A 19,824-nucleotide genomic window follows, 5' to 3' on the forward strand; every position below is an offset into this window, starting at 1 on the left:
GCAAGATGGGAAAGAGCGAGACCATGGTTTTCTTGGGGTAACTGATGGGAACATAGGAACTCTTGGCAGCTGTATCTTCTCTACCCACCAGAGGTGATGACCCACGAGAAAACACATCACTGGGGTTTCCTGCACAACCAAAGATACCAAAGATCCCCCTTTCCCCCCCGCAATTGTTGATTTCTTATGTGACAGTGAAGAGGGGCTTAGTCAGCCTTGTAAACTTCCTGAGTCCGAGTTTAATGAGTCTTGTAAGCCAAAGGAATACTTCAGTTCATGGGAAACAGCTATATATTCCTCAGCAGTAATATATGGTCTTTCCTCAGCATTGACTTTTCGGGTCTGAAATGGGGTGCACCAGGCCCCACCATGTTCTCCTTCAGTCCCAGAGCCCTTTCCATTGCACTTTTACCTACCCAGCTATCGTCTGCACTGTCTGTGTGCTTTGTTTCTGATAGCTCTAGACCTTGGAGTGGTCCAAGCTTCCCTGGGACTCCAGAGTCGGTTTACATTCTTATACAGAGACCCCAGACTGTTACCGTTTTTTCTTCCCTACCACATAACCACTCCAGCCTTAACCAATGCCTAGCTGATGGGCAGTCTGCAGACTCAGCTCTGTGTTCCTTGGGTCAGGACAAGCTGCAGAGCTTCTCTGCCTTCCCAGGCCACTGCCCCATCTGTCTCTTCCTATATGGGAAGCTAAAATCTGTATTGACTTTTCCTGTGTGTTCAGTTTCCTCAGTGAATTGTCTACCTACACGTTTTCATCTCAGGGTCTCTGGAAACTCATTTGAAGTGGCAGGAGTGTGTTTTGAATATGAAATGTCTTCCACAGCTCATATATTTGAGTGTATAGTCTCTATCTGGCAGCTCTTCCTGGAAAGGAGGTTTGACACTTTTAAGAGATAGGGCCTATCTGGTGGAAATGGGTTAATGTGGGGAGGGTGAGCCTTGAGGTTATTAGCATGCTCTGTTTTCAGTCTCCAGTTCCAGCTTTGTTGAGATGTCACACAGTCTATACCCTCCATGAAATGAAGGACACTATTCCCTCAAACTGTGAGTCCATATAAGCCACTCCATTCAGTAGCTTCTTGTGTATTTGATCACAGGAATGAGAAAGGTAATTGGTACAAGTGAGGATCCTAAAGAGCTCATTTTAACTCTAATAAAGAAAGATAAGTCTGTTTTGTCATAGTCAGCTTTAAATGCCAGCAGGCAAGGGGTTTGTGGAAAAAATCTGAAGGGATGCTCTTGGTGGTTTCTGAGCTGAGCATTAGCCTGTGAGTGAGGAGATAGATGCATAAATTAAATGGACTGGGAAATAGAAGTACTAAGCCATCTAGCTAGGGAGCCATTTCCATAATCTTGAATAGGTGGTTTTAGAAAATGGCAGCTGAAGAGAGGGGCACATGTGAGTGTATTTGTGAGGTTGTGCTTGTGTGCAGGAAACCATTACTCACACCGAGTGTGGGAGAGAAGAACCTGCTCTCACTGGTCCCAGATCTCCAAGTTAACACTCTGTAAAAGCTGAGGTACAGAGAGGAGACTGATATAAAAAGAGAGCCTTCGATTTCTGGTTGCAATCTGCCACGCCACAGCATCTGTTCTGCCCAGAATGCACACCCCCCCCCCTTCCTTGCTTCTTCTCAATTTATCTTTCAGGAGCAGATCAGCCTTCCCAAGTCATCATGTCACATAATTCTTAGATCATTGTGGCTTAATTGCTATTTGATCATGTTCAGCCTCAGCCCTTGAACATCAAGGGCGCATTTACAGGAAGAAAAAAGAGATTTCCTCAGCGCAGTGACACCGAGGCCCCCAGAGCTGCACACTGAGTCCCTTTGTATACAGGTTCTTAGTGGCACGGCACTGCATTTAGATAACACCTGCCACCAACAAAGCCCTGAGTTGTGAGGGTCTTGCTACTGAAGGATATACAGCATTTGACAGGAGGGCTGAGCTCACTGTCACTTCAGACATCAACCATGCCCTCCTTTACTATTCTGAGATGCACTAATCATTCTGCAGAAGCAGCCTAGGAGAGTTTCAGGCCTAAGAATTCTGAACAGCGGAGACACAATATAACCCATGTATCACTCAGATCACTTTCCTGCAGACACGGCACTCTGCTTTTACCCGCCAGTGTTATCTGAAGTTGTATTTTGTTCGAGATAATAAGGCTTTGTGCTCGGAACAGAGACACATTCACTTAATTTAAAAACACGTTAAATGTACTGTTGCGGAGCAGATTGCTGTGGTTCTTGGGGCGCCTGGGGTTTATTGCTTTCTGAAGATAGCCGTGTCTTGTGTAGATGACATGAGCTACCATATCAGCAGCAACCAGTGAACAGCCTACAGAGTATTAACTATTGGCTGCTCTGACAAAACATTTGAAAGAAACAACTTGAGGGAGGAAGGGTGGTTCTAGAGAGTTCAGTTCACCATCACTTGGCAGGGTGTTACGGTGGTTGGAATGTGTGGCAGGAGCTGCTCACATCATTCCAAACAGGAAGCAGAGGAAGGGAAGACCTGTCTTTAGTGACTACGTCCTCCAGCTAGGCTCCACCCTCTGAAGTTCCTATAATCTTTTCATATAGTCCCACTGGCTTGGAAACACGTACTGAAAACATGATCATGGAGGGGAGGCATTTCATAGTCAAATATCACAAGGAACAAAATCTTGTACTTGTTAAACAAGGAATAATCCACTAAGGGAATGGTACTTTAGTTAGTTAAATCATTCATTCAAAAATTATCATTATGATGGTGATGATTTTGGTGATATTGTGTGTGCATATGTGTGGACATGTATGTGCATGTGTGTATGTGCTGTGTATGTACATGTGTGCATATGTGTGGGGTGCATGTATGTGTATGCATGTGCATAGGTATATATATATATATATATACATATATATATGTATTATGTGTGTTTGTGCATTTGCATGTCTATACATGTGTGTGCAAGAGTATGTATATACTGTGGGTATGTACAGATGTGCATATATGTACTATGTACATATATATGTGTGCATGTATACATGTGTGTTCATGTGTATATATATGCATATCAAAATATGCATATGGAGGTCAGAAGACAGCCTTTGGAAATCTGATCTCTCCTTCTACCATGGGCCCTGTAGATGGATCTTTTAGATTGTCAGGGCTGCATAGCAAGCACTTCTACACATCTCACAAGGTCTAGTCGCTCATTCATCAGAGCACTTGACGTTTGCTGAGCACCCAACACTGTGGATACCCAAAAGAGTGTGGAAATATATAATTACTACCACAGAGGGACTTACAGGCCAGTTGGGGCTACAGAGGCCTGAAACAGAAAATTTGGTACAGTGTACGGAGGGATAAAGCTCGTGACAAGCTGTGGAGGAAGGGAGAGTAGTTGTGCAAAGCAGAAAGCCCATTCAGTTCTCTCCAGTCCAGCTGCATTTTCAGCTTTGCATCTAAAGAGGATTATGCAAAAATGTAAATGTTACATCATCATGAAACCCTGAGATTCCCAAGAGAACTAAAAAGACATTCATATGAAAACCTGCATGGTTGTGTCCATAGCAATATGATTCACAAAAGCCAAAAGATAGAAACAGCCTAAATATCCATCAACTGATGAGTAGAGGAACCAAATGTGATATATCCATGTAGAATATTAGTCACCCCAGCAGGACAACACAAAGAACTATGCTATAATGGGGATGGGCCTTGAAAACATTATATGAGGTAAAAATAGTCAGACATATTCTATATGATTCTCTTTATATTAAATTCCCAGAATATACAAATACAGAGACAGAACATATATTGATGGTGCCTAAATGTTGGGGGAAGAGGGGACAAGGAGTAATTGCTAACGGGTACAGTATATTCTTCAGAGATGATGGAATGTGCTACACGGTCATTGTGCATTGGAAATATGAATATAAAGATTGGGTTCCTGATCTCAAGATCCTACACTCATGAATCCAATAACTGTAACTAATGAGAGTCTTAGTATTTAGGGCTCTACAGAAATGAGAATTCTTCCAAAGCATCAGAAACCAACCAGGAAGCCAGCAAACTGACTACAGAGAAACAGTCCAGGAAGGCAGCCTACTCTACAGCAGGGAACCCAGGAGGATATCACTGTCTATAATAGCCAGTCAAGGAAGCTACCTCCTGTTAAAGCTTGAGACAGAGTCTCTCACTCAAACTCAACAACTGGCTAGAGTGGCTGGGGAGCAAGCTCCAGGGATTCTCCAATCTTAACTCCCTGGTGCTAGCTGATACTGATTTTCACATTATAGAACTTCAGTCAGTTAATTCATGCTTTATCACCCTCAGCCCATGAAATAGCCTTCTGTAGGCCAAAATCAAATCTTTTATTTAAGTTGTTTTTGTCACTAATATAAAAAGCAACTGCTGCCACACCCTGTCTACAGCTTCATGGAACCATCTAGAAACTGACAGTGGTGGAGGTCAGAAATCCTACCATCCTGGCAGTACCAGCATTGGGATCAAAATCAATACAAATAAAGAGATGTGGTCATGCACCCGAGCTGTGAACGGTGACTGACCTATGGTAGAATACATGTATGACAATGTTTAAGACATGAAAGTGGGGACAGAAGGGCAAGTAGAGGAGGTAGAGCAAGTAGGTCAGAAGGACAAGTAGGTCTAGTTATCCACATGGTGGTGTCAACACAACCAGCCACTTTATGTTTGAGAACAAATTCCTTTGCTTTCCCTGTCTTGGTTTCCTATTATAGATTTTGTAGCTGTTCTGTGTCAGGATTTTATGTGTGTCAATTGGGTAAGAAGTTAGACTCCCCTTGGGAAATACATGGAGTAGGAGTTGAAATGATGAGGAGGCTGGGAAATATTATATTTTTATTATATAAATTCTTGTTGCTGTTTATGTTTCTGGCCTTAAAGGAAAGAGAGCTAGAACATATTTCTTCTCAGGCAGAAATGCTTCAGAACAAATGAGATTGGGGAGAACATACCGTCAACAGATATGAGCTACAAAATGTGACTTGATTAGGAGTATTTATTGGATCAGCAGCAACAAAGATGAACGGGTCCTGATTTATGGCTTTAACAGGTGAAGGGCCCACACTCATTACTACTGCTATTTTGCCATCAGCTCTAGCAGTCTTTGATGGCTGTAGTTAGGGGACAGAGAAGGCAGAGGGACGGTTCTCATTATTTTTGGTGCTGGATCCTGAGGATGAGATGGGTGGAGGCCAGTCTACCTGGCTGGGACTTCGGGTGTAGCTTGTCAGTTCTTAGAGGATTGTGTTATTGCTATCAGACTTCAGCCTGTAGCAAGACCCTATGGATGGAGCTGGCAGAAGCTAGCTTTTCAGATGAATGCCCAGGTGGTAAGAGGCCTTGGATCTCTGGCTTCTCAATAAGAATCCAGGGGAGAGGATATTTCCATGGCTTAGTCTGGTGTAGAAGGGCATAACTTTGGGACTGGGGAGATGGCACAATTGAGAAAATGCTTGCTTCGCAAAAATAAAGACCTGAGTTTGGATGCATAGCATCCAGGTAAGAAGATGAGCACTGCCCCATGTGCCTTAATTCCAGCACCAGGGAGTTAAGATTGGAGAATCCCTGGAGGTTGCTTGCCACTCTAGCCAGTTGCTGAGTTTGAGTGAGAGACTCTGTCTCAAACACTATGTTGAATAAGCAATTGAGGAAGACACCTGACATTGACCTCTGGCTTCTATGTGTACATGCATATGTGTACACTCACACATAGATACACACATGCGCGCGCGCGCACACACACACACACACACACACACACCCCTACACACTTCTTATGGGTCTACTTTGAAACCAAAGAAACTTGATGAGGAGGGTAGACAGAAATGCTCCTTAAAGATGTCTGCACCCTGGTTCCTGAAACTTGTGAGTGTGTTTTATGACTTGTTGAAAGAGTTTGCATATGGGACCAAATGTCCTTTTGTTTGTTTGCTTGCTTGCTTGTTTGTTTTGAGGCATGGTTTCTCTGTGTAGCTCTGACTGAACTGTAACTAGCTCTGTTGACCAGGACAAGGGCAAAAGGGTAAAAGACTCCAAGAGGATTTTGCTGGTTTGAAGACTGAGAGGAGACAAGAATACACATAGTCTCAGGTAGCCTAGATTCTAGGAAACAGCGACCACTGCCATGAAGAGTGGAATTCTGCCACAGCATTTATGAACCAGGAAGTAGATTCTTCTCAGAGCTTTCCCATAAGGGCCGAGGCAGGCCACTTGATTTTATCCCTCTGCTACCCAGAGCAGAGGTATTGCTGAAGAACTCAGAGTTTTGACCTGTAGGCCTGGGGACAGGTAACACGGAGTCACTAGTTACAGCAGCAATAGGAAACACATATAGAAGACAAATAGAGGAGACAGAGTCATGGATCTGTCTCTGAACTCTGCTGAATTCCCAGTCTTGATGGCAGAAGCTGGGAGTTGGAGACACTATGATTAGGTCATAGAAGATCTCTTCACTGTTACAGTCACAGAACAGCATGAGGAAGCAGTTCTTCTCATTTCCCAGCACAAATCCAATGGGAAGCATTCAAAAGGAACACAAGCGTTAGTTCCACAGGATGTACAAACCTATACTTGTGAATTCATCTGCTAACCTATAGATCCACATTCCCGATAGACTACTTAGCAAGAGATGTTCTGTGCTAAAATGATGCTGTGAAGTCATCAAAATGTCTTTCCTAAGAGAAGAGCTGCTAAGATTTGTAATGTTTTCAGCCTGAAAGACAATTATGATTGAAACAACAGCCAAGAAGATAAAGCCTTTCCACTTCCACTTATTTTGGGGAAGCCAGTGTGAAGCCTGGTTTGGTTGGCTGCTGAATGGAAAACTAGTTCAAGCTTGCTAAAGATGGCTAGTGCATACAGAGTTTCCCAGAGCTTTCCTAGTGAAGCTAGCTCTATAACAGTCTGCTGCCATTGTCTCAGAGGTTTTACTGGGGATCAGGGTTCTGTCCTCTGTCTCAAGCTTATCATATTCCTCAAGCGTCCCTAGTGTCTTTTCTTCAGTTACCTGCACAGAACAAAGGCTGTCACCTCCCAAGAAGATTGTGGAGGGGTCTAGGAGGAGTAGTTCTTAATGGGTCCTCTCAGATTCTTGGATTTTACTGAGGGACCATTCCTACCTTGGCAAGAGTGAGCCATTCTCAGGATATGGAATACCCTGTTGAAGGCTTTCACAATGTTGTTCAATATGCTTTGTCTATGGATAATTCAGAGTAAGGGAAAACACATATTTGTGATATTTGAAATTTCTATGCACTGGATGGTCACTCTCTTGATATAATTCAATGCTATGGCAAGGTCTTACATGCCTAAAACTGCTACCTTTGATGATCTTCAGTCTATCCTGAAACTTTGACCTTTTAGTATATAGTTTTGTAGTTGTGTGTGTGTGTGTGTGTGTGTGTGTGTGTGTGTGTGTGTGTGTATGAGGATGTGCATGTGTTTGCATAGGTTTGTGTATGGCTACATGTCATGAAAGCTAAGAACAAACTGAACACTGAGATTTCCTTGTTTAAAGAAAAATGATCAGAAACAGGATAGCTTACAATCTCACAAGATGAGAATAGCCAGTCATGTTAAAGGGCAAGAGTATCCACCAAAATACTCTGTTATGATTACTGGACAAAAACAGAGGGTCTGGGGTTACTGTACCTGGAATCCTTAGGCCCTATTTGTCTTGCTGGGCCCATGGGGACAGATGTGGGCTCAGGTAGGGCACCTTCAGTGGAAAGGACACAGCAGGCATGAAGGCCAGGATTCAGAGGAGCAGAGAAACCTAAGGGAAATATCTGGGTCACACGGGAATTGTAACAAATGTCCGGGTATGTTTTTCTTTCCTCCTATTTTCATGTGTTCCTTAATTGTAGAGCTACTTAGGGGTGTGTGTGTGTGTGTGTGTGTGTGTGTGTGTGTGTAAATGCATTGAGCTTTTGAGCTTTTAGGGTCTATTACATGGATATTTAGAAACTATGCATACCTTCTACTTTGACAATACCTACAAAGTTACAGTTGCTTCATCTTAATTGTACAAATTAAGCTCTTTATATAATTTTTTAAAATATGTTTTACATTTGTTCCCTTAGATGTTCATACACATATCCAATATATTTTGATCATATCCAATCCTTTCTGGACTCCTTCTGTGTCCCTTTTCCAATTTTTAGTCCTCTCTTTTTAAAAATAATCCACTTAGTCCATGTGCTCCCTATATGCACATGGGTGTAAGGACATTCATGGCCACATTCTTTCAGAGTGAATATTCCCTCTTCCTAGCAGTCATTAACTACCAATAGCTCCTTAGCTAGGAGGAGCCTCATGAGCACTCACTCCTTGCATACTGGAATGCGGATTGGCTTGATCTAACAGAGGTCTTACGCAGGTATCCATAGCCTCTGTGAGTTTGTGAGCACACTGGCCATGTTATTCCAAAGAGACTGTTTCACAGAGTCCTCTTCATTCTTAGCTCCTAAAATCTTTTCACCCTCTCTTCCATATGGGCCCTGAGCCTTGAAGGTGTAATGTTACTAGTTTTAAGGCTGAGCACTGACAGCCACTTATCATCTGCTCTTTAACCACATATGAGTCACAGTAGAAGCCACTGTGTGCTGCAGAAAGAAGCTTCTCTGATGAGGTCTGAGGCTGCACTGCTTTATGAGTATAAAGACAAGTATTTAGAAGGCATGCTGATATTTTCTCTATTTCTCTCCTAGGGCCTATCACCTCTTTACCCACAGGTTCTTGGCCAATTTTATAGTACTAGGCATGAGTTACCTCCTGTAGAGTTCACCTTAAATTTAATCAGAAAGCAGTTGGTTACTCCCATCACAATTATGCTGCACCGATGAGCATATCTCAACAGGCTGCTTATTATTGTAGTTCAGAGTTCACAGCTGGGAAAACCCTATGAATTCTTGCTAGCCTCTTTATTTTTGGACTGATTAAAGACTATATTTCAAAAGATTTGTATTAAAACTGGTATCTTTAAATTTTGCTCTTAAATGGCTCTTTTTTCCTTTTTACAAACTTACCCCTTATACTATTGAACATTTAAAAAGCTGGTATTTAAAAATAATTATTTTGGGGACTAAAGAGATAGCTCAGTGGTTAACAGCACTGGCTGTTCTTCTAGAGGTCCTAAGTTCAAATCTCAGCAACCACATGGTGGCTCACAACCATCTACAATGTGATCTGATGCCCTCTTCTGGCATGCAGGAATACATGTAAATAGACTACTCATAGACATAACAATACATACATCTTTAAAAAAAATAATCATTTCAAGTTTTTAAGTAATTCTGAAATATAAAATTTGTGACTAACAGTGTGATGGTTAATCATCACTTGATTGAATTAAGACTCATGTGGAAACAATTCTAGATGTGTCTGTGTGCCAAGGACCAGCCTCAGCTTGGGATAAAGTCTTAAGGAAGGGGTGTGTGGGAGTGATAGAAGAAACAACTCAAAGTCAATGATAGAATACAAGCTGATAGCTCTGTAGTCTGCTTGAGACAGCTGTCTGCTCAAGACAGATCTCTAGATAGGTCTTGGGGGAGAGGGGTGCTGGAGAGATGGCTCAGTTGTTAAGAGCACTGACTGCTCTTCTGAAGTTCCCTAGTTCAAATCAGAGCAACCTCATGGTGGCTCATAACCCTCTGCAATGAGATCTGATGTCCTCTTCTGGTGTGTTGGAAGACAGCTGCAGTATACTTACACATAATAAATAAATAAATCTTTAAAATAATAAAAAAAAAGCAACAGGATAGCTCTTGGGTTTTCTGACCCAAATCAGAAAACCCTGGTAGAAAATTTCTAAAAGAGCTATGCTTGCTTTCCAAGAAGTTATCTCTAGGTAGCTCTCTCTTGCAGACCAAATTCAGGCTTTTATTTTATTTTATTTATACATATTAAATCAGTCCAATACCCAGGTTCACTTTTGATTATCCCATGAATCAGTATTTTATGACCATAGCCCCTTGATTCTTAGGAAAAAAAGTGATTTTTTATTTTAAAGAAAGCAAATGAATTCAGAGCTCCACCTGCTTTTGTAAGCACAAACAATAAGCTGTCTGGGTGGGATCCTACTCTGTGATCACCACTCCCACCACACCTGGACCTAGACTCTCTCTGTCTCAGGCTAACCTTGAACTCAGAAATCTGCCTGTCTTTGTAAGCATAAACAATAAACTTAGTTGGGTGGGATCTTGCCCTGAGATCACCATTCCCTATATCTCCTTATCTTCTTCACTGACATCTTTCTGACTAAGCTGGCTTATTAGTGCAGCTGCCTGTGTTTTTTTTTTTTTTTTTTTTTTTAGATCTGTAAAGCCCTTTATACGACTTATATTGCATCCTTATATTTTGCACAGTTGAGAAATCCTGTAAAGGACAGCTCTTACACTGATTTATATAATCTAAAACTCATGTCTTCAGAGTTCTTTCTCACAGCCTTAAGGGCTGTCCTGAAGATCTCAGCATCATAGAGATACATTCTTGCTTCCCAGAATTGTGCTTTATTATTATTATTATTATTATTATTATTATTATTATTGAGTCATTAAACTTGACAGAAAGGACATTCTCCTGAAGGAGAAACATAAAATAAAATATATACATTATTATATAAACAAGCCTTATGCCTGCAGCAACCATCAACACTTGTGGGGGCCCGTGCCCTGCTGAACCTGCTCTAGGGGGAGGAGCCATGCCACACCCATCCCTTCCTCAGCCATGCAGGACTTGGTATCTGTGAGTATGTTTCCAGAACAATTTAGCTGAGGAGCTGAGGCTACCCTGATTGTGAGTGCTACCGACATATTGCTAATGTCCTGGGCTGAATAAACTGGAGAGAATAAGCTAAGCACAAGCATTCACCTTTTTGTGCTTCTTGACTTCAGGTACGATGTGACTAGCTGTCTCAGATTCTTGCTGCTGAGCCTTCCCTGACATGATGAACTGCCCCCTCGCAGTGTGAGCCTAAATATACCTATCCTTCCTTAAGTTCTTCTTGTCAGGTATTTGGTTATAGCAACAAATAAAGTAACTAATGCAAACAATAAATACAATATGTTTTGCTTTGTAGTTTTAGGTACTGAGTAGATCCTTAGAAGAAATTGAGCTAAACTTGGAATCCTTTTGTTTCTGAGTTCAAATGTCATGAGTTTGAGTAGGGGTTATAGCAAAGGTTTGTTTTCTTCATAAGAGATTGGGAAGTGCATGGCTGGTTATATCAATTTAGCCACTGAAGACTTTCATGAAGGATGCTCACTGTTTTCTCAGATGTAGTGCTTGGTAAAATCGCACCAAGCTGCTCATCAATTGTTCAGCACACCAACTAAACCTCCACTGATGTACAGGAGGACCTCTTTCCCACTATAGTCAACCTTCACAAACATTTTCAGTTTGATGAGCAAAAGATTTACATGTTGTGTTTATATGCATCTTCTTGGTTAGCACTGAAAATGGAGTGTTTCTGGTTTGATAACTGTTTATCTGATGTCCGCTGTGAATTGCTTGGTTGTAAATTTTGCCCAGTGTTCTAAAGTAGTTCAAGTATAAGTGATAGAAAGTGAAGAACATCTGAAAGATAAATAAGCATAGATATCCATAATGCATAAAGGGTACACTGAAGTTGTAAATACTGTGACATTAAATCACAGCTTGTACATAGAAAAAGCAAACGCAGCAGAAGCATGCAAACCATGAGTTCTTACAAAGTGAGTGCTGGAAGAAAAAAAAAAAAAAACAATCATATGGACAAACTGTCACCAGACTCCCAGAAGCCTCCTAGTCCCTTTAAATCTCTCAGAACCAAGAAAATCTGCCAACTGGAATTCCACACAACTAGTCAGCTTGCTTAGTTTTGAACTTCATATTGTAAATCAGTGTGTTGTGCCCAGATCAGAGCCTTTCCTCGTCACTTCCATATAATAACTGACAAAAGCAATTTAAGAAAGGTGGGTTGGTTCTATTTCATCACATGTTCAAAGGCACAATAATCCATCATGGATGATGGCATGATGGTATCACATGGCCACAGTCAGGAAACAGAGAAACCTGAGTGTGGGGGCTCACCTCACTTTGTTATTTCAATTCATTTCAGAGATGCTGGCAGGTTTGTTTTCATCGTGACTTTTAATCCCACCAAATTGACAAGATTAACTATCATAGTCTTCAATTTGTTTGACTGTGGTGAGGATTCAAACCTCCTCACACAACAAATGATATAAAATAGGCTTTCTGTTTACAGAGGCAGGAAGGGACAGCAGAACTATGAATTGGTTAGCTGGTTCCTAACAGTCAGGGAAGCTACCCAGGTTGGTCAAAGCTAGCTCACCTACCCATGTACAACTTACCCTATATCTCAGGGTCCCATAGAGGCATCTTATTTGGACTTTATGATGAACCAAAGGGCCGAAGGACATTTTATTTCTAGAATGGAGCCCTGGCTGTTATGAACAGCTATCCATCTCAGGACTATCTGTCATTATTCTTGAGCTCTATTAGTGAGGAAAGGGATTGTTGGGTCTCACTCTGTAATCCAAGAAGAGCCTTGAACTTGTAATTTCCTTCCTTTCCAGGTAGCTGGTATTGTAGGCATGCATCATCATGCTCAGCTTGTCCACTAATTTTGATTGATTCTTGTTGTCTATTATTTTGTCGTTCCTGACACATTATTTAAAGATACTTGGTATGAAATTTAAACATGAATCTCTTTTGTGAATGACAATGAAGTTCTAATATATACTGTACCACGAATAATGTAAGGATGAAATTGAAGACATGATGATATAATTGAAGACATGATGCTTAGTGAAATCAACCATGCAGAAGATAAATGCTATGTAACTTCACTTAGAAGATCTTTCTAAAACATGGAAGTTTGTAGGAACAGGAAATATATCAAAGATTCCCAGAAGTTGAGGGGAAAAGATATGGGAGTTGTTTAATGTGCACAATTTCGTCTTGGAGATGTGTGGTGCTATTGGCTGTATAATATGAATGTTCTTAGTACCACAGAAAGGTTTGCTTGAAAGAGTTAAGCTGGCGAATTTCATGTTACACACACACACACACACACACACACACACACACACACACACACACACTGTAATGGGGCAGGGTAGGAGAGTGTGTGTGTATACATGTATATGGAGGTCTTAGATTGATGATGTTGGGTGTCTTTCTCAGTTGCTCTCCATCTTATGTCTTGAAGCAGTTTCTCACTGGGCTTGGAGCTCACTGGCTAGACTAGCTGTCCATCTAGTTCAAGGATTCATCTGTCTCTGTTTTCCCAATACTAGAGTTGCAGATGTGTGCTGTCACACTCAGCTTTTACACCGGTGCTGGGGATTTGATTTCAAGTTCTCATGTTTGCACAGCACGTACTTTATAGACTAAGCCATCTCCCTAAACCAATATATATATATATATATATATATATATATATATATATATATATATATATATATATATATATATATACTGGTATACTTTGTTCTATATATATTTTAACACAAAATAATAATATAATATACTATGAACTATTGATTCATGCCCCTACATTTTGAATTATGTGTTCATTGACTTCTGTCTCAATATAGCTGAAAAAAACCAAACACATTGACACATTATCCAGTTAGGTGATGGAAAACAACAGTAGGCTAAAATGGGGAGCCCAGTGGGATCTCTCAATGTCCCTTTTGCTTAACTCATCAGAGGATCTGTCATCAGATGACTGAAACCATGACTAGCTGTTGCTTTAGGCAGCCCATCTTTTCTGAGTTTGGACAATTTTGAGATTAAGCGCTGGCATATCGAGGATAGCATCCCTGGAGGAGCAGCCACTACCCTAGCCAGCTCAGCTGCATGCTCTTAGCCTTTCCAGCAGCTTCCCATCTGGTCAGGTGACACCTGCTTTATGTGGTTTCCACTGCCTGCATTCCTTTTAGACTCTAAAAATATTCATGGAACATAAAGAACCCAGGTCTGGGGCCTCAGAGAGATCTCATTATTTATTGTTATACAGTGTGATTCTGCACACCTTCAGGGCTGAGGGCTAGTGTTTGCTTTGGCTGCCTGATTAAGAGCTAGTTCTTCATGATCATAAAAATGAGTTAAAATCATCTCCTGTGATCCAGCCTGTGGCTACCAGCTGCAATCTACCCTTTTACATTATGTATGAGTCTCTGTTGCTCAAATTGGAGGAAGACAACACACAACTCCATTTGTGATTTCCAGTGTTGCACTAAGATTTTGCCAACTGCTACTCATATTAATAGAGATACTGTTTACACCTTTATGACTTAGTCCATGCTTCACAAAGACGACACAAGAATCTGCTTACTTAGGACTGATGAAGAGAATTTGCAGCTTCCTTGAAAACTGTGAGCTGTGGCATTGGAGTGATGACTTGGTAACACAGCCTGCTGTCATTAAGAGGCAGATGTGCAGTAGTAGCTCTGTGCATACTCTTCTCTCACCCCCACCCTTGCTCTACTTACAGGATTTGAGAGTGGGCATGGGTGAATATGCTCCATAAGCTGTGAACACTGGACATCTAAACCCCTCCCTGAGACATGTGGCAGCAGACAGTGGTCTCTCATCCTGTCTTTTCATTCTGCCTCCCCTCTGTTTATCTCTCTGCTTCCAATGTTGTTTTTTCTCCCTTTGTTGGCCTATATGTACTCATTTCCCAAAATTTCCCAAAGAGTAGAAGGCCTCAGGAGAGTAGGGTTGGGCATAGAGTAAGAGCAAACAAAGAAGGCTAGGGTCACTGCACTTATCCACAGGACCCAGTTTCACTTGGCTCTTCACCATCCCTACCTCACTACATCCAAATAGTCTTGTTGAAGCATCTGTCCTTATTGTTCCAGAGTCAGAAATCTTTCAGCACTCCCAAGGTATACTCAGGGTTACACAGGACAGACTTCTTTCTATGTCCTCTACCATAGAGGGGTAGTGATTTGCATTAATTCACATGCAATGATTCCTAACACAGGAATCTGAGAGGAAGTAGGTACCAGAGGTACTTGCTAAACTACTTGATAAATTCTATGGAAGAAGACAGTATTCCAACCTTCTATCCCACTGATCCACCTCAGGAAATCTGTGAGACCCATCTGACTTTCTGATTCCTATTCCCGTAGGTCCCGTCTTATTTCCACATCAATCTATCATTGTTTTCTTCTTCAGTAATATCCCTTCATTCCTCTCCCTCCTTCTCTCTCCCTTCTTTCCTTCTTTTCTTCCTGTCCTTCCTCCTTGCCTCCCTTCTATCCACCCAACCTACATTTTCTGCTAACAGTGGGGCAGGCTTTTCTGTTCCTGGGATAAAAAGAAAGAAGAGTCTATTTCAGCATAAAGACTTGAAGACATTGTTCCTGAGAATAGACCACTTTAGGAAGCAGGGACTGGAAGGTAATGTGATGGCTATTTTTGGTTATCGATTTGACTACATCTAGAGTGAACTGAAACTCAAAAAATAGAGGACACACCTACGAAGGATTTCTGCCTAATTTGAAGTGGGAAGTTCTATTTCTGATCCAGACTTTTGAGGTGGGAAGATACATTTAATCTAGATCTTTAATCCAGATTCAACCTGGGCCATGCCTCTCCTGGGAGGCTATATAAGGACATGGAAAAAGGAAAGTTTTGCTCTTTTCTGGCTTACTTTTCTTGACTTGCTAGCAAGTTCATTTAATCACTGGCATTAGAGCCTATTTCTTGAGCATATACTGAAGACCAAGCAAGCTGAGACAACTAGCCTCTTGGACTCAGCAACTACTGGATTACTGTATTTTCCATTCATAGCTAGCCATTGTTGGATTAGCTAGACCACAGCCTGTAAGTCATCCTTTATTTTCTATGAATACCATGCTCTTACTGACAGCAAAGTATGTTATATTTACTTTAATATATAAGTAAATAATTGGCCAATGTAACAATATATTAAATATTTCTACATATTAACATATTAAAATATAAAGATATATAAAAATAATATATCATATATATTCATCCTATGAGTTCTGTTACTCTAGAGGACACTGACTAATGCAGTAAAAATGACTTGTAAAGATTATGCACATGCATTCCTTCATTTTATAAATATTTACTGGACATTCTTGTCTAGGTGATTTTAAAAACTTTAAGAATTCAGTACTGTGAAAAACTCACATGATCTTTGCCTCTTGGGGCTTAGAAGAGGGAAGGGATAATGTTTGCTCCCAACAGGATAATGCTTAGGGCTCATGGGTACTACCACCTGAGAGATTGGATTCTACAGGCTGGAGTGACTCTCAAATGTCCTTTGAAGAGTCATCTGAATCTTTAAATAACTGATGGTAGAAGTACAGAGTATTCTCCCCATTAAGCCTCTTGGAATTCCGGGGCTGGGTATGGCTTGTGGTGGTTAGTCATGATTATTACCTTGAATTATTAGGTTGAGGAACACCCACGAACTTAGTACAACATTCTTCGTAGTGTGCACTGTTTCTAGAGACAGTTTCTGGATCACAGAGGCTTAGACCAAATCGATAGACTAATTCTTTGATGAGTTTCACATTTTCAATTGTCAAACTAAAGGTTCTGGAATTTACTTGCCCATTTCTACTATTAGCAAGGAAATTACAGTCAGTCTGTCGGCGGCAAGAGTGTTCCATTGTAATATTCCTTAGAATAATGGACCTCAAGGCCTGTTAAAATTCCATGGTAAAATGTACCAGACTTAATGGAAGCCCCTAGAAATTATTGCTAAAGATCAGAATTTTTTAGTATTTGGGACCTTACACAGACTCTTCTGTGTGATCCTCTCACTATGGAGTTGAGTAAATTAAAGTCAAGGCAGAGGAAGTGACTTTCACAGGTGCTTGTACCTGAGAATTTCAGGTCGCTGGAGCTGCATTGTGGGACCCACACAGTATATAGATGTGTGAGTAGGATGACTCAACAGTAAGCCAATGGTGCTCATTATTCCGAAATGGTGAAGATTTCAGAATTTTTCTGCCTAGGGCCATTGGGAACCAACTGAGGATGAACATTAAAACCAATTGACATGTCTGTCAGCCATCTTTCTGTTGCCATAGCATTTAACATGAGGCAAGTCAATTTACAGAGAGGAAAGGATTGTTTTGACTCCTGGATTCAGAGACCTCAGTCCATGATCATTTGACGTCATTGTCTGAGGCCCAGCAGCATGGAGGGTAGCACAAAGTTGCTCAGTTCATGATGTTTAGGAAGCAAACAGAGAGGAAGGCCTGGGTCCTCTGTTCCCTTCAAGAAACTGTCCCCATTATCAAATTTCTTCCAACTACTCTCACCTCTTAAAGATTCCTCCCTTACCTCCTGGTAACATCATGGACTAGAGTCTCTGGGGAACATTCCAAGTTTAAACCATGCCAGAATTACTAGTGCTGAACAACAGATCCTTGAACTGTCCCTGTGGATAGAATTGTTATGATGAATAGAGAGCCTTGTAGAAGAATAGTGCTGTGATATAAGAAGATATGCTGTTGACCATGTTTACCTGATCACAGGATTGTTGGGGACACAATATAGGGGAGGAGTGAGCTGAAGGGAACATAGCACTAGTAAGACATGTCCACAGGCTGTAGTCAAATCCACAAGAGATTCAGGCATCAAATGACAGGCAGCCCACAATTAGGAAAGAAAGACAATTACCCAAATATGGAAAAAAATTTCCTCTTGCCTCTGAAAGATATATTAGAAAATGATTTTTTAGCTTCCCAAAACATCCTTTCCTCTGTCACCATATGCATGTAACCATGAAGACACATATATGCACATAGATGTATATACGCATATGTCTATATAGACATAGTCACACTCTCAGCCCAAGCTGCAGCAATCATGCTTCCATAGCAACCTATTCCTCTTTCCCATCTCAGCATTTTTGTTTCAATCAGAGATTTAAAAAACTTCTTTCATAAGAAAGAAAGAAAGAAAGAAAGAAAGAAAGAAAGAAAGAAAGAAAGAAAGAAAATTCTTTCCTCAGTGACTTTTCCAACTGTAGATTGAAATTGTGGAGTGTCCTGGCTGGTACCCAGGTGGGACTTGGGTAAAAATAAGCGACATTGGGCATGCTTTCTTCTTCCTCTTTGGAAGGCCATCACTCTTTCATGGCACTTGCTCTCATAGCCTGTGGGTGATTCTAATATGATGTGTGCTCTGCCTTAGCCTGATTCCAGTTTCCATTTTTTCTCCTCCCACTATCCCTGGCTTCTCATTCATTATTTGCACCTCCCTGAAATTCTACTCCTGAGTTGGGGAAGTTGGAGGCAAAAAAGAGTTCAATGAACTTTGGAATCATGCAGAGCATGTGTGAGTTCTGCCGGTGCCTCCTCCTCCTCCACAGGCTTGGAATTTCTCCAAGATAGTGGACAGAGGCTGGGTGAAGGTCATGAACATTCATTCTCATTTTTCATGGCAGAATTCTCAGACAACATTCTGCCCTTTGTCTTCCAGATGGGTAACCATCTCCAAGTTGTCTTTGTGGGTGGTCTCAAAAACCTTTCACTGTGGTAGGGGCAACAAGGTCTGCTGCCCATTGCTACTCTAGCCATGTTGCCATGACATTCAGGTTGTTCCTGGGATTGGGATTGGCTTCAAAGGCAGGCATAGCTGAGCAAGATGAGAATACATGTGTTCCTCTGCCTTAGAGACTTAGGGAAAACTAAAGGCTGACTGACTTTTTCATTTAGCAGGATGGCATAGCTTGAAGTGAAAGATGAGAATCTGTAAAATCCTATCATCCAAGAGAATGATTGCCACAACAGCAGTGCTAGCAAAGACCCTCCACAGAATAGTGTCCATGTGCCAGTCAGTGTTGGGGCAATTGGCAAGTCCCCAAAGCCAGGAACATGTGAGACATGTATTATACAAAGAACTAAAGGCTATTGGTGTACTGTGACAGCTGCTGGCTCATTTTCAGTCATGTAGGATAGCATGAAGTAGCAAATAAAGTAGTAACAGAGAATTTGAGTGGAATGGCATACAAAGAAAGCTTACTGTTGCCTACATTGGACACTTTAGTCAACTCTCACATCACAAACTGGTTAGCATTGATTTAGTCCACATTTAGCAGAACCAAAGACCTTGAATTTGTCTACTATCATCTATCTATCTATCTATCTGTCTGTCTGTCTGTCTGTCTGTCTGTCTGTCTGTCTGTCTGTCTGTCTGCCTGCCTGCCTGCCTGCCTGCCTGTCTTAGTCAGGGTTTCTATTCCTGCACAAACATCATGACTAAGAAGCAAGTTGGGGAGGAAAGGGTTTATTCAGCTTACACTTTACATACTGCTGTTCATCACCAAGGAAGTCAGGACTGGAACTCAAGCAGGTCAGGAAGCAGGAGCTGATGCAGAGGCCATGGAGGAATGTTTCTTACTGGCTTGCTTCCAGTGGCTTACTCAGCTTGCTTTTTTATAGAGCCCAAACTACCAGCCCAGGGATGGCACCACCCACAAGGGGCCCTCCCCCTTGATCACTAATTGAGAAAATGCCTTACAGCTGGATCTCATGGAGGCATTTCCCCAGCTGAAGCTCCTTCCTCTGTGATAACACCAGCCTGTGTCAAATTGACACACAAAACCATCTCTCTCTCTCTCTCTCTCTCTCTCTCTCTCTCTCTCTCTCTCTCGGGGATTTATTAGAGTGTCTTATAGGCCGTGGTCCAGCTAGTCCAACAGTGACTGTCTTCTAAAAGAAAAATCCAAGAACCAGGTAGCTTTTGTTCAGTCCATGACACTAGATGTCTCGACTGATC

The 19,824-nt window shown here is 41.4% G+C and overlaps 1 non-coding gene across 1 annotated transcript; it reads right to left on the reverse strand.

Annotated features, from left to right (window-relative positions):
• Nucleotides 1–9,809: 9,809 nt before the first annotated feature.
• Nucleotides 9,810–9,869, reverse strand: LOC115064574. Its single transcript, XR_003844414.1, has one exon. It is a non-coding gene; the product is annotated as a U7 small nuclear RNA (small nuclear RNA).
• Nucleotides 9,870–19,824: the final 9,955 nt, after the last annotated feature.

This window comes from Mus pahari, chromosome 8 (genome assembly GCF_900095145.1).
Source record: "Mus pahari chromosome 8, PAHARI_EIJ_v1.1, whole genome shotgun sequence".
Taxonomy (NCBI): Eukaryota; Metazoa; Chordata; class Mammalia; order Rodentia; family Muridae; genus Mus; species Mus pahari.